The sequence below is a fragment of the Saccostrea echinata genome, unplaced genomic scaffold (genome assembly GCF_033153115.1).
Source record: "Saccostrea echinata isolate AGI-Se365-2 ecotype Australia unplaced genomic scaffold, CSIRO_AGI_Sech_v1 ptg000014l, whole genome shotgun sequence".
NCBI lineage: Eukaryota > Metazoa > Mollusca > Bivalvia > Ostreida > Ostreidae > Saccostrea > Saccostrea echinata.
The window spans coordinates 20,033,338-20,056,194 of NW_026889763.1; the positions used below are offsets into that span (position 1 = coordinate 20,033,338).

At 34.7% G+C, this 22,857-nt stretch overlaps 1 protein-coding gene across 1 annotated transcript in view; it reads right to left on the reverse strand.

Moving 5' to 3' along the window:
• LOC133186914 (uncharacterized) overlaps positions 1–22,857 on the reverse strand; it is a 492,852-nt gene that overhangs the window by 148,422 nt on the left and 321,573 nt on the right. The gene's annotated exons all lie outside the window — the stretch shown is intronic.

Below are 22,857 nucleotides of genomic sequence, written 5' to 3' on the forward strand. Positions count from 1 at the left end.
TCAGGAAAACACTTTTGGCCCCTCTAGCTCCCTAATTTTAGGGGCCAGGCCCTTATTGTTGGTATCATTTGAAGGATCGTAACATTCTACACAACTTTTGTTCTATATGTTTTAACAAAATATTTACAGGTAAAAAGATACTATAGAAAAAGTGTTAGAAAAATTAAAATTCCCGATAGGACTTTTTTCGGGCCATAGCGAGCGCCGACGCGCGGCACTTCCCATAAAAATGAAACGCCTTTCCGCATATCTACAGAGATAGGTCTACCATACCTGAAAGTTTCATGTTTCTAACTAAAGCCGTATATGAGAAAATCTGCGGACAACCCGACCCTTCGAAAACCATTAAATCGGCAATATCTCCGGACCGGAACTGACGTCATCAAAACAGAAAAAAAACGCATAAGGTTCAACTGATGTTACATATGTCCTGAAAGGTTCATGGAAATCCATCGAGCCGTTTTCGAGAAATCGCGTGCACAAAATCGGTAAGAAAAAAAAAACAATAATAATAATAAAAGTGAAAAAGAAACCTAAGAATAACAAGAAGGTCTTCCGCTGAAGACGGAAGACCTTAATAATAAAAGTGAAAAAGAAACCTAAGAATAACAAGAAGCTCTTCCGCTGAAGACGGAAGTCCTTAATAAAACAAAAGAGAACTCGTTGCTCCTGGACAGATAACAAGTTTTTAAATCTTTTTGGGTGTTTTTGTAAAAGGTTGTTAAAAAAAAAAAAAAAAAAAAAAAAAAAAAAAAAAATTGATCCTCCAGCAGGACTCGAACTCAAAACCCTTGGTTTGAAAGGCAGGTGCGCTAACCATTAGGCCACGCATTCAGACAACATTAAGAAGTTAAATTGTTTAGGACTACAGAATAAATGCAAGCGTATTTTTAGAATCGGTAGGGGAAGAAAGAAGTTCCGTAAAAGGAAATAGTTCCTGAACTTGCAAGCATTGTATGAAATAAGAAGGGACGGACTGCGCGTGAAAACGTCAACACTGTCGCCTAATGAAAATGTATTAATGGAATGTAGCCCGATTCATCGATATTATGAGCATGCTGAATTTTTTGTAAATAGCTTCGTTGAAAGCGTAAAAGATCGGGTTCGGATTTTAACATTTCTGACTGAATATCCTGAAATAAATATGAAACATTTAATGAAGCATTTCTTTGGGTTATATTAAATATATGTAGCACAAATTAAACTCACAACGTGCATTTTAATAAGGGAAACACGACAACGAAAGCGAGAATTGTTTTTGATATACCGAAAATCGCTATTTTTGGAAACTGATTAATTCTAAATAAAAATCAAATAAATTCCACATGTAAAAGAAATAGAGAATGCTTATTATTAAAATGTCATATCATATCAGGAGAATCGAATGCTATTAACGACATCTGAAAAAATAGCCGATAAAAGGTTTTGATCATTTCTTTGTTCACCTGCGCTTAAATTTTCAACACAACAGAACATGTAGTTTTCGCCGTTAAACGTCATGACTTCTATATACTTATAAGACTCACCGTAAAACTCTCAGGAAAGTTTCTCCAAGGTCTATACTACATTTATGCGACATTTGGTGTCGATCCGAGGTCGGGTTTGAATTTTCGAGAAATATTCTAGGTTGCTGTTTATGTGATTTATTTTTATTTATTTATTTATTTATTTTTTTTTTTTTGAAAAAGGGATTTATTTCATGCCTCTTTTAACCTAAAAATTGTAACTACTTCCACATCCTTAAGCCTGATTGTGACCTTTGGGTCAAGGTCAAGGGTCAAGGTCAAAGGCCAAGGTCACGTTATAAAAAAAAAATCTTTACTCTCTATGTTTTAAACTGAGACTGGTATATCACATGTAATAGAAAAAGAAAAGAACGTTAGATGAATATTATAATTTCATATCAAATCTGAATTGAGTGCTTTTAACGATGAGTGAAGAAATAACTGAGACAAGATATATTTCAGTTCTCTTTAAATGTAGACACTATTGATGTCTCCTTTAATGTTTGCCGATAAAATTCATAATTCTATATTTTTTTTTGGGGGGGGGGGAGAGAGAGAGAGAGAGAGAGGCAATAAAACACTTTAGAAAGTTCCTGTTGGTTTTCGACTACAACTCCGTAAAGTTTTAGATCTATCCGAAGTGTGATTTAAAGTTTAGAGAAAGACTTCACATTGCTCTCAGGGTGATTGTTTTCTTTCAAGTTTTTCCGAAAAAAAAAAAAATTGTAATTTCTACATTTTTGAGAGATAGAGAATAAATCTCTACAGAAAGTTACTTTGGCGACTCAACTACAATTCTCTGAAGTTTTGTGTCGATCCGGTGTTTGAATTTATTTCTAGAGCGATATTCTGTGTTGCAACTTCTGTGATTTTTTTTTTTCGAAAAAGGGGGGGGGGGGTTAATATAATCATCCTTAGCCTGTTATCAACTGGGAATTGTTATCAACTCTACTTCCTCAGTAAACATTCTGACCTTAATATCAAGGTCATATGTCAAGGTCAAAGGTCAAGGTCATGTTATAAAAAACCCTATTTACTCTCTATGTTTTACACTGAGACTTGCGCTGGATGCATGTCTTTACTTTTCTATCCGACCCTTGGATAAGGGTCAAGGTCAAAGTCATACAGACAGGTGGAAAGACCCAATAAACGGAGGCATTTCAAGTGATTTCTGCTGAGAAAGGTCAAAGAAGTTAATTATTACTAGACGAGCTTGTTGCAAAGCAACAAATAAGTCTTCCGTCTAAATTTGAAGGAGATGAGATTGAGATCGAGAGACTTCTACGGTCATATGTGCAAAAATGAGCCATTTACCATTACTCTCGGTGTGACCGGAAGTGACGTCATTTTGTCGACTTTTAATGGTCTCCTTAGCTGCTACTTATCATTTTGAACAACTTTGCTTCTATGAAGCTATACAAATTCTCAATACTTTTTAAGAGATCAGGAAAACACTTTTGCCCCTCTAGCTCCCTAATTTTAGGGGCCAGGCCCTTATTGTTGGTATCATTTGAAGGATCGTAACATTCTACACAACTTTTGTTCTATATGTTTTAACAAAATATTTACAGGTAAAAAGATACTATAGAAAAAGTGTTAGAAAAATTAAAATTCCCGATAGGACTTTTTTCGGGCCATAGCGAGCGCCGACGCGCGGCACTTCCCATAAAAATGAAACGCCTTTCCGCATATCTACAGAGATAGGTCTACCATACCTGAAAGTTTCATGTTTCTAACTAAAGCCGTATATGAGAAAATCTGCGGACAACCCGACCCTTCGAAAACCATTAAATCGGCAATATCTCCGGACCGGAACTGACGTCATCAAAACAGAAAAAAAACGCATAAGGTTCAACTGATGTTACATATGTCCTGAAAGGTTCATGGAAATCCATCGAGCCGTTTTCGAGAAATCGCGTGCACAAAATCGGTAAGAAAAAAAAAACAATAATAATAATAAAAGTGAAAAAGAAACCTAAGAATAACAAGAAGGTCTTCCGCTGAAGACGGAAGACCTTAATAATAAAAGTGAAAAAGAAACCTAAGAATAACAAGAAGCTCTTCCGCTGAAGACGGAAGTCCTTAATAAAACAAAAGAGAACTCGTTGCTCCTGGACAGATAACAAGTTTTTAAATCTTTTTGGGTGTTTTTGTAAAAGGTTGTTAAAAAAAAAAAAAAAAAAAAAAAAAAAAAAAAAAATTTAACCCTCCAGCAGGACTCGAACTCAAAACCCTTGGTTTGAAAGGCAGGTGCGCTAACCATTAGGCCACGCATTCAGACAACATTAAGAAGTTAAATTGTTTAGGACTACAGAATAAATGCAAGCGTATTTTTAGAATCGGTAGGGGAAGAAAGAAGTTCCGTAAAAGGAAATAGTTCCTGAACTTGCAAGCATTGTATGAAATAAGAAGGGACGGACTGCGCGTGAAAACGTCAACACTGTCGCCTAATGAAAATGTATTAATGGAATGTAGCCCGATTCATCGATATTATGAGCATGCTGAATTTTTTGTAAATAGCTTCGTTGAAAGCGTAAAAGATCGGGTTCGGATTTTAACATTTCTGACTGAATATCCTGAAATAAATATGAAACATTTAATGAAGCATTTCTTTGGGTTATATTAAATATATGTAGCACAAATTAAACTCACAACGTGCATTTTAATAAGGGAAACACGACAACGAAAGCGAGAATTGTTTTTGATATACCGAAAATCGCTATTTTTGGAAACTGATTAATTCTAAATAAAAATCAAATAAATTCTACATGTAAAAGAAATAGAGAATGCTTATTATTAAAATGTCATATCATATCAGGAGAATCGAATGCTATTAACGACATCTGAAAAAATAGCCGATAAAAGGTTTAGATCATTTCTTTGTTCACCTGCGCTTAAATTTTCAACACAACAGAACATGTAGTTTTCGCCGTTAAACGTCATGACTTCTATATACTTATAAGACTCACCGTAAAACTCTCAGGAAAGTTTCTCCAAGGTCTATACTACATTTATGCGACATTTGGTGTCGATCCGAGGTCGGGTTTGAATTTTCGAGAAATATTCTAGGTTGCTGTTTATGTGATTTATTTTTATTTATTTATTTATTTATTTTTTTTTTTTTGAAAAAGGGATTTATTTCATGCCTCTTTTAACCTAAAAATTGTAACTACTTCCACATCCTTAAGCCTGATTGTGACCTTTGGGTCAAGGTCAAGGGTCAAGGTCAAAGGCCAAGGTCACGTTATAAAAAAAAAATCTTTACTCTCTATGTTTTAAACTGAGACTGGTATATCACATGTAATAGAAAAAGAAAAGAACGTTAGATGAATATTATAATTTCATATCAAATCTGAATTGAGTGCTTTTAACGATGAGTGAAGAAATAACTGAGACAAGATATATTTCAGTTCTCTTTAAATGTAGACACTATTGATGTCTCCTTTAATGTTTGCCGATAAAATTCATAATTCTATATTTTTTTTGGGGGGGGGGGGGAGAGAGAGAGAGAGAGAGAGGCAATAAAACACTTTAGAAAGTTCCTGTTGGTTTTCGACTACAACTCCGTAAAGTTTTAGATCTATCCGAAGTGTGATTTAAAGTTTAGAGAAAGACTTCACATTGCTCTCAGGGTGATTGTTTTCTTTCAAGTTTTTCCGAAAAAAAAAAAAATTGTAATTTCTACATTTTTGAGAGATAGAGAATAAATCTCTACAGAAAGTTACTTTGGCGACTCAACTACAATTCTCTGAAGTTTTGTGTCGATCCGGTGTTTGAATTTATTTCTAGAGCGATATTCTGTGTTGCAACTTCTGTGATTTTTTTTTTTCGAAAAAGGGGGGGGGGTTAATATAATCATCCTTAGCCTGTTATCAACTGGGAATTGTTATCAACTCTACTTCCTCAGTAAACATTCTGACCTTAATATCAAGGTCATATGTCAAGGTCAAAGGTCAAGGTCATGTTATAAAAAACCCTATTTACTCTCTATGTTTTACACTGAGACTTGCGCTGGATGCATGTCTTTACTTTTCTATCCGACCCTTGGATAAGGGTCAAGGTCAAAGTCATACAGACAGGTGGAAAGACCCAATAAACGGAGGCATTTCAAGTGATTTCTGCTGAGAAAGGTCAAAGAAGTTAATTATTACTAGACGAGCTTGTTGCAAAGCAACAAATAAGTCTTCCGTCTAAATTTGAAGGAGATGAGATTGAGATCGAGAGACTTCTACGGTCATATGTGCAAAAATGAGCCATTTACCATTACTCTCGGTGTGACCGGAAGTGACGTCATTTTGTCGACTTTTAATGGTCTCCTTAGCTGCTACTTATCATTTTGAACAACTTTGCTTCTATGAAGCTATACAAATTCTCAATACTTTTTAAGAGATCAGGAAAACACTTTTGGCCCCTCTAGCTCCCTAATTTTAGGGGCCAGGCCCTTATTGTTGGTATCATTTGAAGGATCGTAACATTCTACACAACTTTTGTTCTATATGTTTTAACAAAATATTTACAGGTAAAAAGATACTATAGAAAAAGTGTTAGAAAAATTAAAATTCCCGATAGGACTTTTTTCGGGCCATAGCGAGCGCCGACGCGCGGCACTTCCCATAAAAATGAAACGCCTTTCCGCATATCTACAGAGATAGGTCTACCATACCTGAAAGTTTCATGTTTCTAACTAAAGCCGTATATGAGAAAATCTGCGGACAACCCGACCCTTCGAAAACCATTAAATCGGCAATATCTCCGGACCGGAACTGACGTCATCAAAACAGAAAAAAAACGCATAAGGTTCAACTGATGTTACATATGTCCTGAAAGGTTCATGGAAATCCATCGAGCCGTTTTCGAGAAATCGCGTGCACAAAATCGGTAAGAAAAAAAAAACAATAATAATAATAAAAGTGAAAAAGAAACCTAAGAATAACAAGAAGGTCTTCCGCTGAAGACGGAAGACCTTAATAATAAAAGTGAAAAAGAAACCTAAGAATAACAAGAAGCTCTTCCGCTGAAGACGGAAGTCCTTAATAAAACAAAAGAGAACTCGTTGCTCCTGGACAGATAACAAGTTTTTAAATCTTTTTGGGTGTTTTTGTAAAAGGTTGTTAAAAAAAAAAAAAAAAAAAAAAAAAAAAAAAAAATTTAACCCTCCAGCAGGACTCGAACTCAAAACCCTTGGTTTGAAAGGCAGGTGCGCTAACCATTAGGCCACGCATTCAGACAACATTAAGAAGTTAAATTGTTTAGGACTACAGAATAAATGCAAGCGTATTTTTAGAATCGGTAGGGGAAGAAAGAAGTTCCGTAAAAGGAAATAGTTCCTGAACTTGCAAGCATTGTATGAAATAAGAAGGGACGGACTGCGCGTGAAAACGTCAACACTGTCGCCTAATGAAAATGTATTAATGGAATGTAGCCCGATTCATCGATATTATGAGCATGCTGAATTTTTTGTAAATAGCTTCGTTGAAAGCGTAAAAGATCGGGTTCGGATTTTAACATTTCTGACTGAATATCCTGAAATAAATATGAAACATTTAATGAAGCATTTCTTTGGGTTATATTAAATATATGTAGCACAAATTAAACTCACAACGTGCATTTTAATAAGGGAAACACGACAACGAAAGCGAGAATTGTTTTTGATATACCGAAAATCGCTATTTTTGGAAACTGATTAATTCTAAATAAAAATCAAATAAATTCTACATGTAAAAGAAATAGAGAATGCTTATTATTAAAATGTCATATCATATCAGGAGAATCGAATGCTATTAACGACATCTGAAAAAATAGCCGATAAAAGGTTTAGATCATTTCTTTGTTCACCTGCGCTTAAATTTTCAACACAACAGAACATGTAGTTTTCGCCGTTAAACGTCATGACTTCTATATACTTATAAGACTCACCGTAAAACTCTCAGGAAAGTTTCTCCAAGGTCTATACTACATTTATGCGACATTTGGTGTCGATCCGAGGTCGGGTTTGAATTTTCGAGAAATATTCTAGGTTGCTGTTTATGTGATTTATTTTTATTTATTTATTTATTTATTTTTTTTTTTTTGAAAAAGGGATTTATTTCATGCCTCTTTTAACCTAAAAATTGTAACTACTTCCACATCCTTAAGCCTGATTGTGACCTTTGGGTCAAGGTCAAGGGTCAAGGTCAAAGGCCAAGGTCACGTTATAAAAAAAAAATCTTTACTCTCTATGTTTTAAACTGAGACTGGTATATCACATGTAATAGAAAAAGAAAAGAACGTTAGATGAATATTATAATTTCATATCAAATCTGAATTGAGTGCTTTTAACGATGAGTGAAGAAATAACTGAGACAAGATATATTTCAGTTCTCTTTAAATGTAGACACTATTGATGTCTCCTTTAATGTTTGCCGATAAAATTCATAATTCTATATTTTTTTTGGGGGGGGGGGGGAGAGAGAGAGAGAGAGAGAGGCAATAAAACACTTTAGAAAGTTCCTGTTGGTTTTCGACTACAACTCCGTAAAGTTTTAGATCTATCCGAAGTGTGATTTAAAGTTTAGAGAAAGACTTCACATTGCTCTCAGGGTGATTGTTTTCTTTCAAGTTTTTCCGAAAAAAAAAAAAATTGTAATTTCTACATTTTTGAGAGATAGAGAATAAATCTCTACAGAAAGTTACTTTGGCGACTCAACTACAATTCTCTGAAGTTTTGTGTCGATCCGGTGTTTGAATTTATTTCTAGAGCGATATTCTGTGTTGCAACTTCTGTGATTTTTTTTTTTCGAAAAAGGGGGGGGGGTTAATATAATCATCCTTAGCCTGTTATCAACTGGGAATTGTTATCAACTCTACTTCCTCAGTAAACATTCTGACCTTAATATCAAGGTCATATGTCAAGGTCAAAGGTCAAGGTCATGTTATAAAAAACCCTATTTACTCTCTATGTTTTACACTGAGACTTGCGCTGGATGCATGTCTTTACTTTTCTATCCGACCCTTGGATAAGGGTCAAGGTCAAAGTCATACAGACAGGTGGAAAGACCCAATAAACGGAGGCATTTCAAGTGATTTCTGCTGAGAAAGGTCAAAGAAGTTAATTATTACTAGACGAGCTTGTTGCAAAGCAACAAATAAGTCTTCCGTCTAAATTTGAAGGAGATGAGATTGAGATCGAGAGACTTCTACGGTCATATGTGCAAAAATGAGCCATTTACCATTACTCTCGGTGTGACCGGAAGTGACGTCATTTTGTCGACTTTTAATGGTCTCCTTAGCTGCTACTTATCATTTTGAACAACTTTGCTTCTATGAAGCTATACAAATTCTCAATACTTTTTAAGAGATCAGGAAAACACTTTTGGCCCCTCTAGCTCCCTAATTTTAGGGGCCAGGCCCTTATTGTTGGTATCATTTGAAGGATCGTAACATTCTACACAACTTTTGTTCTATATGTTTTAACAAAATATTTACAGGTAAAAAGATACTATAGAAAAAGTGTTAGAAAAATTAAAATTCCCGATAGGACTTTTTTCGGGCCATAGCGAGCGCCGACGCGCGGCACTTCCCATAAAAATGAAACGCCTTTCCGCATATCTACAGAGATAGGTCTACCATACCTGAAAGTTTCATGTTTCTAACTAAAGCCGTATATGAGAAAATCTGCGGACAACCCGACCCTTCGAAAACCATTAAATCGGCAATATCTCCGGACCGGAACTGACGTCATCAAAACAGAAAAAAAACGCATAAGGTTCAACTGATGTTACATATGTCCTGAAAGGTTCATGGAAATCCATCGAGCCGTTTTCGAGAAATCGCGTGCACAAAATCGGTAAGAAAAAAAAAACAATAATAATAATAAAAGTGAAAAAGAAACCTAAGAATAACAAGAAGGTCTTCCGCTGAAGACGGAAGACCTTAATAATAAAAGTGAAAAAGAAACCTAAGAATAACAAGAAGCTCTTCCGCTGAAGACGGAAGTCCTTAATAAAACAAAAGAGAACTCGTTGCTCCTGGACAGATAACAAGTTTTTAAATCTTTTTGGGTGTTTTTGTAAAAGGTTGTTAAAAAAAAAAAAAAAAAAAAAAAAAAAAAAAAAATTTAACCCTCCAGCAGGACTCGAACTCAAAACCCTTGGTTTGAAAGGCAGGTGCGCTAACCATTAGGCCACGCATTCAGACAACATTAAGAAGTTAAATTGTTTAGGACTACAGAATAAATGCAAGCGTATTTTTAGAATCGGTAGGGGAAGAAAGAAGTTCCGTAAAAGGAAATAGTTCCTGAACTTGCAAGCATTGTATGAAATAAGAAGGGACGGACTGCGCGTGAAAACGTCAACACTGTCGCCTAATGAAAATGTATTAATGGAATGTAGCCCGATTCATCGATATTATGAGCATGCTGAATTTTTTGTAAATAGCTTCGTTGAAAGCGTAAAAGATCGGGTTCGGATTTTAACATTTCTGACTGAATATCCTGAAATAAATATGAAACATTTAATGAAGCATTTCTTTGGGTTATATTAAATATATGTAGCACAAATTAAACTCACAACGTGCATTTTAATAAGGGAAACACGACAACGAAAGCGAGAATTGTTTTTGATATACCGAAAATCGCTATTTTTGGAAACTGATTAATTCTAAATAAAAATCAAATAAATTCTACATGTAAAAGAAATAGAGAATGCTTATTATTAAAATGTCATATCATATCAGGAGAATCGAATGCTATTAACGACATCTGAAAAAATAGCCGATAAAAGGTTTAGATCATTTCTTTGTTCACCTGCGCTTAAATTTTCAACACAACAGAACATGTAGTTTTCGCCGTTAAACGTCATGACTTCTATATACTTATAAGACTCACCGTAAAACTCTCAGGAAAGTTTCTCCAAGGTCTATACTACATTTATGCGACATTTGGTGTCGATCCGAGGTCGGGTTTGAATTTTCGAGAAATATTCTAGGTTGCTGTTTATGTGATTTATTTTTATTTATTTATTTATTTATTTTTTTTTTTTTGAAAAAGGGATTTATTTCATGCCTCTTTTAACCTAAAAATTGTAACTACTTCCACATCCTTAAGCCTGATTGTGACCTTTGGGTCAAGGTCAAGGGTCAAGGTCAAAGGCCAAGGTCACGTTATAAAAAAAAAATCTTTACTCTCTATGTTTTAAACTGAGACTGGTATATATCACATGTAATAGAAAAAGAAAAGAACGTTAGATGAATATTATAATTTCATATCAAATCTGAATTGAGTGCTTTTAACGATGAGTGAAGAAATAACTGAGACAAGATATATTTCAGTTCTCTTTAAATGTAGACACTATTGATGTCTCCTTTAATGTTTGCCGATAAAATTCATAATTCTATATTTTTTTTGGGGGGGGGGGGGAGAGAGAGAGAGAGAGAGAGGCAATAAAACACTTTAGAAAGTTCCTGTTGGTTTTCGACTACAACTCCGTAAAGTTTTAGATCTATCCGAAGTGTGATTTAAAGTTTAGAGAAAGACTTCACATTGCTCTCAGGGTGATTGTTTTCTTTCAAGTTTTTCCGAAAAAAAAAAAAATTGTAATTTCTACATTTTTGAGAGATAGAGAATAAATCTCTACAGAAAGTTACTTTGGCGACTCAACTACAATTCTCTGAAGTTTTGTGTCGATCCGGTGTTTGAATTTATTTCTAGAGCGATATTCTGTGTTGCAACTTCTGTGATTTTTTTTTTTCGAAAAAGGGGGGGGGGTTAATATAATCATCCTTAGCCTGTTATCAACTGGGAATTGTTATCAACTCTACTTCCTCAGTAAACATTCTGACCTTAATATCAAGGTCATATGTCAAGGTCAAAGGTCAAGGTCATGTTATAAAAAACCCTATTTACTCTCTATGTTTTACACTGAGACTTGCGCTGGATGCATGTCTTTACTTTTCTATCCGACCCTTGGATAAGGGTCAAGGTCAAAGTCATACAGACAGGTGGAAAGACCCAATAAACGGAGGCATTTCAAGTGATTTCTGCTGAGAAAGGTCAAAGAAGTTAATTATTACTAGACGAGCTTGTTGCAAAGCAACAAATAAGTCTTCCGTCTAAATTTGAAGGAGATGAGATTGAGATCGAGAGACTTCTACGGTCATATGTGCAAAAATGAGCCATTTACCATTACTCTCGGTGTGACCGGAAGTGACGTCATTTTGTCGACTTTTAATGGTCTCCTTAGCTGCTACTTATCATTTTGAACAACTTTGCTTCTATGAAGCTATACAAATTCTCAATACTTTTTAAGAGATCAGGAAAACACTTTTGGCCCCTCTAGCTCCCTAATTTTAGGGGCCAGGCCCTTATTGTTGGTATCATTTGAAGGATCGTAACATTCTACACAACTTTTGTTCTATATGTTTTAACAAAATATTTACAGGTAAAAAGATACTATAGAAAAAGTGTTAGAAAAATTAAAATTCCCGATAGGACTTTTTTCGGGCCATAGCGAGCGCCGACGCGCGGCACTTCCCATAAAAATGAAACGCCTTTCCGCATATCTACAGAGATAGGTCTACCATACCTGAAAGTTTCATGTTTCTAACTAAAGCCGTATATGAGAAAATCTGCGGACAACCCGACCCTTCGAAAACCATTAAATCGGCAATATCTCCGGACCGGAACTGACGTCATCAAAACAGAAAAAAAACGCATAAGGTTCAACTGATGTTACATATGTCCTGAAAGGTTCATGGAAATCCATCGAGCCGTTTTCGAGAAATCGCGTGCACAAAATCGGTAAGAAAAAAAAAACAATAATAATAATAAAAGTGAAAAAGAAACCTAAGAATAACAAGAAGGTCTTCCGCTGAAGACGGAAGACCTTAATAATAAAAGTGAAAAAGAAACCTAAGAATAACAAGAAGCTCTTCCGCTGAAGACGGAAGTCCTTAATAAAACAAAAGAGAACTCGTTGCTCCTGGACAGATAACAAGTTTTTAAATCTTTTTGGGTGTTTTTGTAAAAGGTTGTTAAAAAAAAAAAAAAAAAAAAAAAAAAAAAAAAAATTTAACCCTCCAGCAGGACTCGAACTCAAAACCCTTGGTTTGAAAGGCAGGTGCGCTAACCATTAGGCCACGCATTCAGACAACATTAAGAAGTTAAATTGTTTAGGACTACAGAATAAATGCAAGCGTATTTTTAGAATCGGTAGGGGAAGAAAGAAGTTCCGTAAAAGGAAATAGTTCCTGAACTTGCAAGCATTGTATGAAATAAGAAGGGACGGACTGCGCGTGAAAACGTCAACACTGTCGCCTAATGAAAATGTATTAATGGAATGTAGCCCGATTCATCGATATTATGAGCATGCTGAATTTTTTGTAAATAGCTTCGTTGAAAGCGTAAAAGATCGGGTTCGGATTTTAACATTTCTGACTGAATATCCTGAAATAAATATGAAACATTTAATGAAGCATTTCTTTGGGTTATATTAAATATATGTAGCACAAATTAAACTCACAACGTGCATTTTAATAAGGGAAACACGACAACGAAAGCGAGAATTGTTTTTGATATACCGAAAATCGCTATTTTTGGAAACTGATTAATTCTAAATAAAAATCAAATAAATTCTACATGTAAAAGAAATAGAGAATGCTTATTATTAAAATGTCATATCATATCAGGAGAATCGAATGCTATTAACGACATCTGAAAAAATAGCCGATAAAAGGTTTAGATCATTTCTTTGTTCACCTGCGCTTAAATTTTCAACACAACAGAACATGTAGTTTTCGCCGTTAAACGTCATGACTTCTATATACTTATAAGACTCACCGTAAAACTCTCAGGAAAGTTTCTCCAAGGTCTATACTACATTTATGCGACATTTGGTGTCGATCCGAGGTCGGGTTTGAATTTTCGAGAAATATTCTAGGTTGCTGTTTATGTGATTTATTTTTATTTATTTATTTATTTATTTTTTTTTTTTTGAAAAAGGGATTTATTTCATGCCTCTTTTAACCTAAAAATTGTAACTACTTCCACATCCTTAAGCCTGATTGTGACCTTTGGGTCAAGGTCAAGGGTCAAGGTCAAAGGCCAAGGTCACGTTATAAAAAAAAAATCTTTACTCTCTATGTTTTAAACTGAGACTGGTATATCACATGTAATAGAAAAAGAAAAGAACGTTAGATGAATATTATAATTTCATATCAAATCTGAATTGAGTGCTTTTAACGATGAGTGAAGAAATAACTGAGACAAGATATATTTCAGTTCTCTTTAAATGTAGACACTATTGATGTCTCCTTTAATGTTTGCCGATAAAATTCATAATTCTATATTTTTTTTGGGGGGGGGGGGGAGAGAGAGAGAGAGAGAGAGGCAATAAAACACTTTAGAAAGTTCCTGTTGGTTTTCGACTACAACTCCGTAAAGTTTTAGATCTATCCGAAGTGTGATTTAAAGTTTAGAGAAAGACTTCACATTGCTCTCAGGGTGATTGTTTTCTTTCAAGTTTTTCCGAAAAAAAAAAAAATTGTAATTTCTACATTTTTGAGAGATAGAGAATAAATCTCTACAGAAAGTTACTTTGGCGACTCAACTACAATTCTCTGAAGTTTTGTGTCGATCCGGTGTTTGAATTTATTTCTAGAGCGATATTCTGTGTTGCAACTTCTGTGATTTTTTTTTTTCGAAAAAGGGGGGGGGGTTAATATAATCATCCTTAGCCTGTTATCAACTGGGAATTGTTATCAACTCTACTTCCTCAGTAAACATTCTGACCTTAATATCAAGGTCATATGTCAAGGTCAAAGGTCAAGGTCATGTTATAAAAAACCCTATTTACTCTCTATGTTTTACACTGAGACTTGCGCTGGATGCATGTCTTTACTTTTCTATCCGACCCTTGGATAAGGGTCAAGGTCAAAGTCATACAGACAGGTGGAAAGACCCAATAAACGGAGGCATTTCAAGTGATTTCTGCTGAGAAAGGTCAAAGAAGTTAATTATTACTAGACGAGCTTGTTGCAAAGCAACAAATAAGTCTTCCGTCTAAATTTGAAGGAGATGAGATTGAGATCGAGAGACTTCTACGGTCATATGTGCAAAAATGAGCCATTTACCATTACTCTCGGTGTGACCGGAAGTGACGTCATTTTGTCGACTTTTAATGGTCTCCTTAGCTGCTACTTATCATTTTGAACAACTTTGCTTCTATGAAGCTATACAAATTCTCAATACTTTTTAAGAGATCAGGAAAACACTTTTGGCCCCTCTAGCTCCCTAATTTTAGGGGCCAGGCCCTTATTGTTGGTATCATTTGAAGGATCGTAACATTCTACACAACTTTTGTTCTATATGTTTTAACAAAATATTTACAGGTAAAAAGATACTATAGAAAAAGTGTTAGAAAAATTAAAATTCCCGATAGGACTTTTTTCGGGCCATAGCGAGCGCCGACGCGCGGCACTTCCCATAAAAATGAAACGCCTTTCCGCATATCTACAGAGATAGGTCTACCATACCTGAAAGTTTCATGTTTCTAACTAAAGCCGTATATGAGAAAATCTGCGGACAACCCGACCCTTCGAAAACCATTAAATCGGCAATATCTCCGGACCGGAACTGACGTCATCAAAACAGAAAAAAAACGCATAAGGTTCAACTGATGTTACATATGTCCTGAAAGGTTCATGGAAATCCATCGAGCCGTTTTCGAGAAATCGCGTGCACAAAATCGGTAAGAAAAAAAAAACAATAATAATAATAAAAGTGAAAAAGAAACCTAAGAATAACAAGAAGGTCTTCCGCTGAAGACGGAAGACCTTAATAATAAAAGTGAAAAAGAAACCTAAGAATAACAAGAAGCTCTTCCGCTGAAGACGGAAGTCCTTAATAAAACAAAAGAGAACTCGTTGCTCCTGGACAGATAACAAGTTTTTAAATCTTTTTGGGTGTTTTTGTAAAAGGTTGTTAAAAAAAAAAAAAAAAAAAAAAAAAAAAAAAAAATTTAACCCTCCAGCAGGACTCGAACTCAAAACCCTTGGTTTGAAAGGCAGGTGCGCTAACCATTAGGCCACGCATTCAGACAACATTAAGAAGTTAAATTGTTTAGGACTACAGAATAAATGCAAGCGTATTTTTAGAATCGGTAGGGGAAGAAAGAAGTTCCGTAAAAGGAAATAGTTCCTGAACTTGCAAGCATTGTATGAAATAAGAAGGGACGGACTGCGCGTGAAAACGTCAACACTGTCGCCTAATGAAAATGTATTAATGGAATGTAGCCCGATTCATCGATATTATGAGCATGCTGAATTTTTTGTAAATAGCTTCGTTGAAAGCGTAAAAGATCGGGTTCGGATTTTAACATTTCTGACTGAATATCCTGAAATAAATATGAAACATTTAATGAAGCATTTCTTTGGGTTATATTAAATATATGTAGCACAAATTAAACTCACAACGTGCATTTTAATAAGGGAAACACGACAACGAAAGCGAGAATTGTTTTTGATATACCGAAAATCGCTATTTTTGGAAACTGATTAATTCTAAATAAAAATCAAATAAATTCTACATGTAAAAGAAATAGAGAATGCTTATTATTAAAATGTCATATCATATCAGGAGAATCGAATGCTATTAACGACATCTGAAAAAATAGCCGATAAAAGGTTTAGATCATTTCTTTGTTCACCTGCGCTTAAATTTTCAACACAACAGAACATGTAGTTTTCGCCGTTAAACGTCATGACTTCTATATACTTATAAGACTCACCGTAAAACTCTCAGGAAAGTTTCTCCAAGGTCTATACTACATTTATGCGACATTTGGTGTCGATCCGAGGTCGGGTTTGAATTTTCGAGAAATATTCTAGGTTGCTGTTTATGTGATTTATTTTTATTTATTTATTTATTTATTTTTTTTTTTTTGAAAAAGGGATTTATTTCATGCCTCTTTTAACCTAAAAATTGTAACTACTTCCACATCCTTAAGCCTGATTGTGACCTTTGGGTCAAGGTCAAGGGTCAAGGTCAAAGGCCAAGGTCACGTTATAAAAAAAAAATCTTTACTCTCTATGTTTTAAACTGAGACTGGTATATCACATGTAATAGAAAAAGAAAAGAACGTTAGATGAATATTATAATTTCATATCAAATCTGAATTGAGTGCTTTTAACGATGAGTGAAGAAATAACTGAGACAAGATATATTTCAGTTCTCTTTAAATGTAGACACTATTGATGTCTCCTTTAATGTTTGCCGATAAAATTCATAATTCTATATTTTTTTGGGGGGGGGGGGAGAGAGAGAGAGAGAGAGAGGCAATAAAACACTTTAGAAAGTTCCTGTTGGTTTTCGACTACAACTCCGTAATGTTTTAGATCTATCCGAAGTGTGATTTAAAGTTTAGAGAAAGACTTCACATTGCTCTCGGGGTGATTGTTTTCTTTCAAGTTTTTCCGAAAAAAAAAAAAATTGTAATTTCTACATTTTTGAGAGATAGAGAATAAATCTCTACAGAAAGTTACTTTGGCGACTCAACTACAATTCTCTGAAGTTTTGTGTCGATCCGGTGTTTGAATTTATTTCTAGAGCGATATTCTGTGTTGCAACTTCTGTGATTTTTTTTTTTCGAAAAAGGGGGGGGGGGTTAATATAATCATCCTTAGCCTGTTATCAACTGGGAATTGTTATCAACTCTACTTCCTCAGTAAACATTCTGACCTTAATATCAAGGTCATATGTCAAGGTCAAAGGTCAAGGTCATGTTATAAAAAACCCTATTTACTCTCTATGTTTTACACTGAGACTTGCGCTGGATGCATGTCTTTACTTTTCTATCCCACCCTTGGATAATGGTCAAGGTCAAAGTCATACAGACAGGTGGAAAGACCCAATAAACGGAGGCATTTCAAGTGATTTCTGCTGAGAAAGGTTAAAGAAGTTAATTATTACTAGACGAGCTTGTTGCAAAGCAACAAATAAGTCTTCCGTCTAAATTTGAAGGAGATGAGATTGAGATCGAGAGACTTCTACGGTCATATGTGCAAATATGAGCCATTTACCATTACTCTCGGTGTGACCGGAAGTGACGTCATTTTGTCGACTTTTAATGGTCTCCTTAGCTGCTACTTATCATTTTGAACAACTTTGCTTCTATGAAGCTATACAAATTCTCAATACTTTTTAAGAGATCAGGAAAACACTTTTGGCCCCTCTAGCTCCCTAATTTTAGGGGCCAGGCCCTTATTGTTGGTATCATTTGAAGGATCGTAACATTCTACACAACTTTTGTTCTATATGTTTTAACAAAATATTTACAGGTAAAAAGATACTATAGAAAAAGTGTTAGAAAAATTAAAATTCCCGATAGGACTTTTTTCGGGCCATAGCGAGCGCCGACGCGCGGCACTTCCCATAAAAATGAAACGCCTTCCGCATATCTAGAGAGATAGGTCTACCATAACTGAAAGTTTCATGTTTCTAACTAAAGCCGTATACGAGAAAATCTGCGGACAACCCGACCCTTCGAAAACCATTAAATCGGCAATATCTCCGGACTGGAACTGACGTCATCAAAACAGAAAAAAAACGCATAAGGTTCAACTGATGTTACATATGTCCTGAAAGTTTGATGGAAATCCATCGAGCCGTTTTCGAGAAATCACGTGCACAAAATCGGTAAGAAAAAAAAAACAATAATAATAATAATAAAAGTGAAAAAGAAACCTAAGAATAACAAGAAGCTCTTCCGCTGAAGACGGAAGACCTTAATAATAATAATAACTAATAAAGGTAAAAGAGAAACCGAAGAAGACGAAAGACCCTAATAAAGGTAAAAAAGAAACCGAAGAATAATAGAAGGGTCTTCCGCTGAAGACGGAAGACCCTAATAAGATAAATATATTAAGAGAATATTAATGAAATATTAAAGAAAATTAAATAAAAGAAAACATTAATAGATTAGTAAATACTGGGATTTTCGTTTTGCTTATGGTCGACAAAAATACATTATAACGAGAACACTTGTTAGAATGAATTGAAATCTGTATTGAACTTTCTATGCCCTGCATTGTTTTCTTTAATACCTGATTCAATTAATGAAAAACATAATGATAGTTTAAAAGAGAGCCGTGGTCATCATGTATCCATAATCATTCACCCGTTTTGGAGATGTTTTGGTTTGCAAAGAGAATATTGATTTCCGGTTTGTATTTCAAAGGATCCCTGCTTATTTACCAGATAAAGCCTTTACATTGGAAGCTTCTCTAGCTCACATTTACTCTTATTTATTAGATAAAGTCTTTACATTGGAAGCTTCTCTAGCTCACATTTACTCTTATTTATTAGATAAAGTCTTTACTTTCGAAGCTTCTCTAGCCCAAATTTACTCTTGTTTATCAGATAAAGTCTTTACATTGGAAGCTTCTCTAGCCCACAAATGAAGTAGACTTAACCCACACCCTTTGTCTTTCACAAAGGAGAGAAATATATATGAAATATGTGGAGATAACGAAGAGTCCATTAAACATTACAAAATAGGAGCGGAGCAAACACGGACCTCTTAAACATCAGAGGTGGGATCAGTTGCCAGGGAGGAGTGAACATCCCCTGCCGACCGATCACACCCGCCGTATGCTCATTGACATTATCGGGAAATAACGGAAAAATCCGTCGACAATTCAGTGTGTAAATAATGGCCTAACAATTAGTGTGAAAAAAGTCAGTCAGCATTTGACTTAATGAATTATTGTATTTGCTGACAAGGTCATTGTATCGACCATAGAACTTACGAAATGATGACTTTAAACGAGACTGCTAATATTCTTGTTTCATCAACTTGTTTGTCAATAATTTACCTCGTTTTAGAAATTGTACAGACGTAGAGCATGCTCTTGCGTATCGAATCAACTGAGAGATATAAACCCTGTATGCAGGTGATAAGGGTATATTGCTGCATAAGTAAGGGAAGTTGACGATTGAAAAGTTAAAGTCATCACGTTTATCATAAAGCTTTGCTCATAGATTACCATTAACGTCTTTATCTAATAAAATATCAAAAATATTAAACAGATGTGTCAGACTCTGTGGTATCTTTTATCTCAAGCTGATTGGGATCTCTCGTGTCCACATAAAAATGGAAATATCCATTGTTAATTGACAATACGTCGTCGATATATCTAAATGTCGAGTTGAACGCTACAGCAAGTGTTTTCTTCTTTTCATGTAAAAGATTTTGAACAAATTCTGATTCATATGAATTTTAAAATAGGTCTGCTAATAACTGGGCGCAATTGGTACCCATGGGAATTCCAATAGATTGTTGGAAGACCTGGTCTCCAAAAACCACATAGATATTGTCAATCAGAAACTCGAGCATCTTTTTCAGCTTCAACTTCAAAGTACTTGTGTGTACAATCAGATTGTTTTTGTGCAACGTAATTTTGTAAATGACCAATGACAAGGTAAGTATTTTTACGAGTTCCATTTTTATTGAAAAAGCAGTTGTCAACGATGTTGGAATGTCTGGACTTTACTTTATCGTGGGGAATAGTTGTTTATAAAGTTGAAATGTTGAAGTTTTTATGTTGATTTTGGTAAAATGTCGTGATTTCAAATGTTCCAAAAGTTCCCTGGAATTTTTTTAGTATCCACATCTGATTTACACCACTTCTCGATTATATTGTTGCACAGTACTCTTGAAGTTTCTCCCTCACTGCTGTTAATATCTTAGTGAGGAGTAAAAAAAAAGACTCTTGGTAGGACATTTACTGGAACCTGCTAAGTATCGTTGTTTGTAAGGATTGTTATGAAGTTTCGGAATCCAATATAGATATGGTGATTCAAATTCATTTTGGTTGTTGGGAATATTAAAAATTTTCAAAACTGACATATGATTTTGAAAAATTTCCTCCTTAGAATGGGAGCTATGGGTATAAGTTGTATTTCTATTTGTAGAATTAAATCCTAGTTCCTCTAAAATACAATTTATATAATGAGTCTTACAAACAAAGACAATGTTTTTACTTGCTTTGTCAGCGGGGACCAGTACGTACTGATCGTGTAATCTATCTAATTCTTTTTTTTTCACTTCTGAATTTTTGAATACAGAAGGATAAATTGTTTTCATACTGCTCCTTAATCGTTTAATTCGAGATTTTAACATATATCTGATACATTTAATCCATTCTGACAAGGTCTTATTCTTCATGTCTGACCCAACACCTGGCGTAATCCTCTACAGAATCCGTAATATGTATGATATTACGACGCCAGTTAAAGGATCGGGATTCCCTATATTTTGGACCTTTTAAAATTAGGGATCTAAGGTCGTTATTATTCACTATATTTACGTCACCAGTAATAACGTGTCCAGCAGGACTATAGTTATAGGGTGAAGAAGAACATGAACACGAAGGAAGATTCTGTTTCAGATATTCGATACCCAGGCCCTGTAAAGTTTTCTTGTTATTAAAAAGTTGGGAAGCAATAGTCGATGTTTATTTGTAGGAAATACAAGGTGTAGTCTTCAACTTGTATATATCCAACACATTGGCAGGGAATCCCTCTCCGCTTAAACGCGCACAATACACAGGTATTCAACAGTTACTGAGGAGACACACATTAGTCCATGCAGCTATTTGTATACATGGTATATACCGAGGACAAAATAGGTTCACTAGATGCACACATTTATTGACAAACAAGTTGATGAAACAAGAATATCAACTATCTTGTTTTAAGAATGACCTTGTCAGCAAATACAATACTGTAGATTCCTTATTTTTCGCGAGTACTTATTATCGCGAAATGACTCTTTAACGTCAAATCGCGAGATCAATAATTCGCAAGTGGATGGTTGATCAAGTGATTTTACATTGATTTCTTCACCATAAAAATAAAAGCGAGTAATTCTATTTCGCGAATGGTGCTTCTCGCGTAATTACGCGATAATTAATTCCTTGCGTATATTTAGGAATCTACAGTATATCATTAAGTCAAATGCTGACTGACGTTTTTCATATTTATTGTTAGGCCATTATTTACCCACGTAATTTTCGACGGATTTTTCCGTTTTTTCCCGATCATGACAAAGAGCAAACGAATTGTGTAACCGGTCGGAAGGGGATGCTCACTCTTCTATGCACCTGATCCCACCTTTGATGTTTCAGAGGTCCGTCTTTGCTCTGCTCCTGAATTATATTGTCTGAATGGACATTTGAGCTTGAATATTGTTCGTTATCTCCATATATTTCAGTAAAATCCAATACGATTTAATTATGAAAAACTGGAAGGAAGCCGAGGAATACTGTTACAGAAACAATGTAACCTTCCTTCTCTGAAAGCTTGTAGTTTGACTCTTAAGGGTTTCAAAATTATACATCACCTATCTCTTAGATAATGTTGTGATTTACTTAACAAATTGAATTATAATTTTAGACATTTTAGACATTCAGACATTTTGATATTCCTATTTTGATCATTTCTTTATCGTGAAATGTCTTTTGAATATGCAGATCATGTTGTTTGGAACTCACTAATAGAAATGTTTAATTTGAACATGTTTTTTACACACCAGAGACATGAAAACGTGGAAAAGGAAGGACTATGGTTTGTACAGCTTGCTGGAATGGTAAGAAATATGGTAAGATATATGTAAGTACATGTATGTCCTATGTTTATCTTCAATCTTCAACTCAATATTTCTTTATCTATAATTTACGGAAGCGTAAAGGTCTCTACACTTGTTGTGTTATATTTGTGTACATTGTCTTACTTTTTATTGTCTTATCAATATACAATCTGTTATGACTTCTTATTTTCATTCATATGTTGTTTTGTATCTGGGTATTTTCACATAATTTAAAGCGTCTTTTCTGTGTAATGGATTTTATTGCTAAAAGTTATATCAACTTAAAAAAAATCGATATGAGAAATATTGATTTAAGAATGAAAATTAGATATCGATGTAGTTAGCTCGACACACACAATAAAAATATATGCATAAGAGTTAAATTGATATAAATATGCTAGTATTTCTAGGGGGAAAGTTTGAAAATATTGTTCTCCAACTAACTTCGCGGGAGCTGGAATTTTAATGAAACGTCACATCTCTCAGATTTATTGACGGCACATGCACAGTGTCACGGTGTTATGTGTAAAGTGTTAAATATTTGTTGTATGGTTATAGAGAAAAACAAATTAAAGAAGAAGGGGGTGAGAGGGAGGTGATCAGTTAGACTTTCCTCATTGAAGCAAATACCAATTATAATCAAATCATTCTGATTAATAAGAAATGAAATCTACTAGTATATACATGTCTAGTAATAATTTAATATCTTTTCTTAGTAATAAATAAAAATCGTC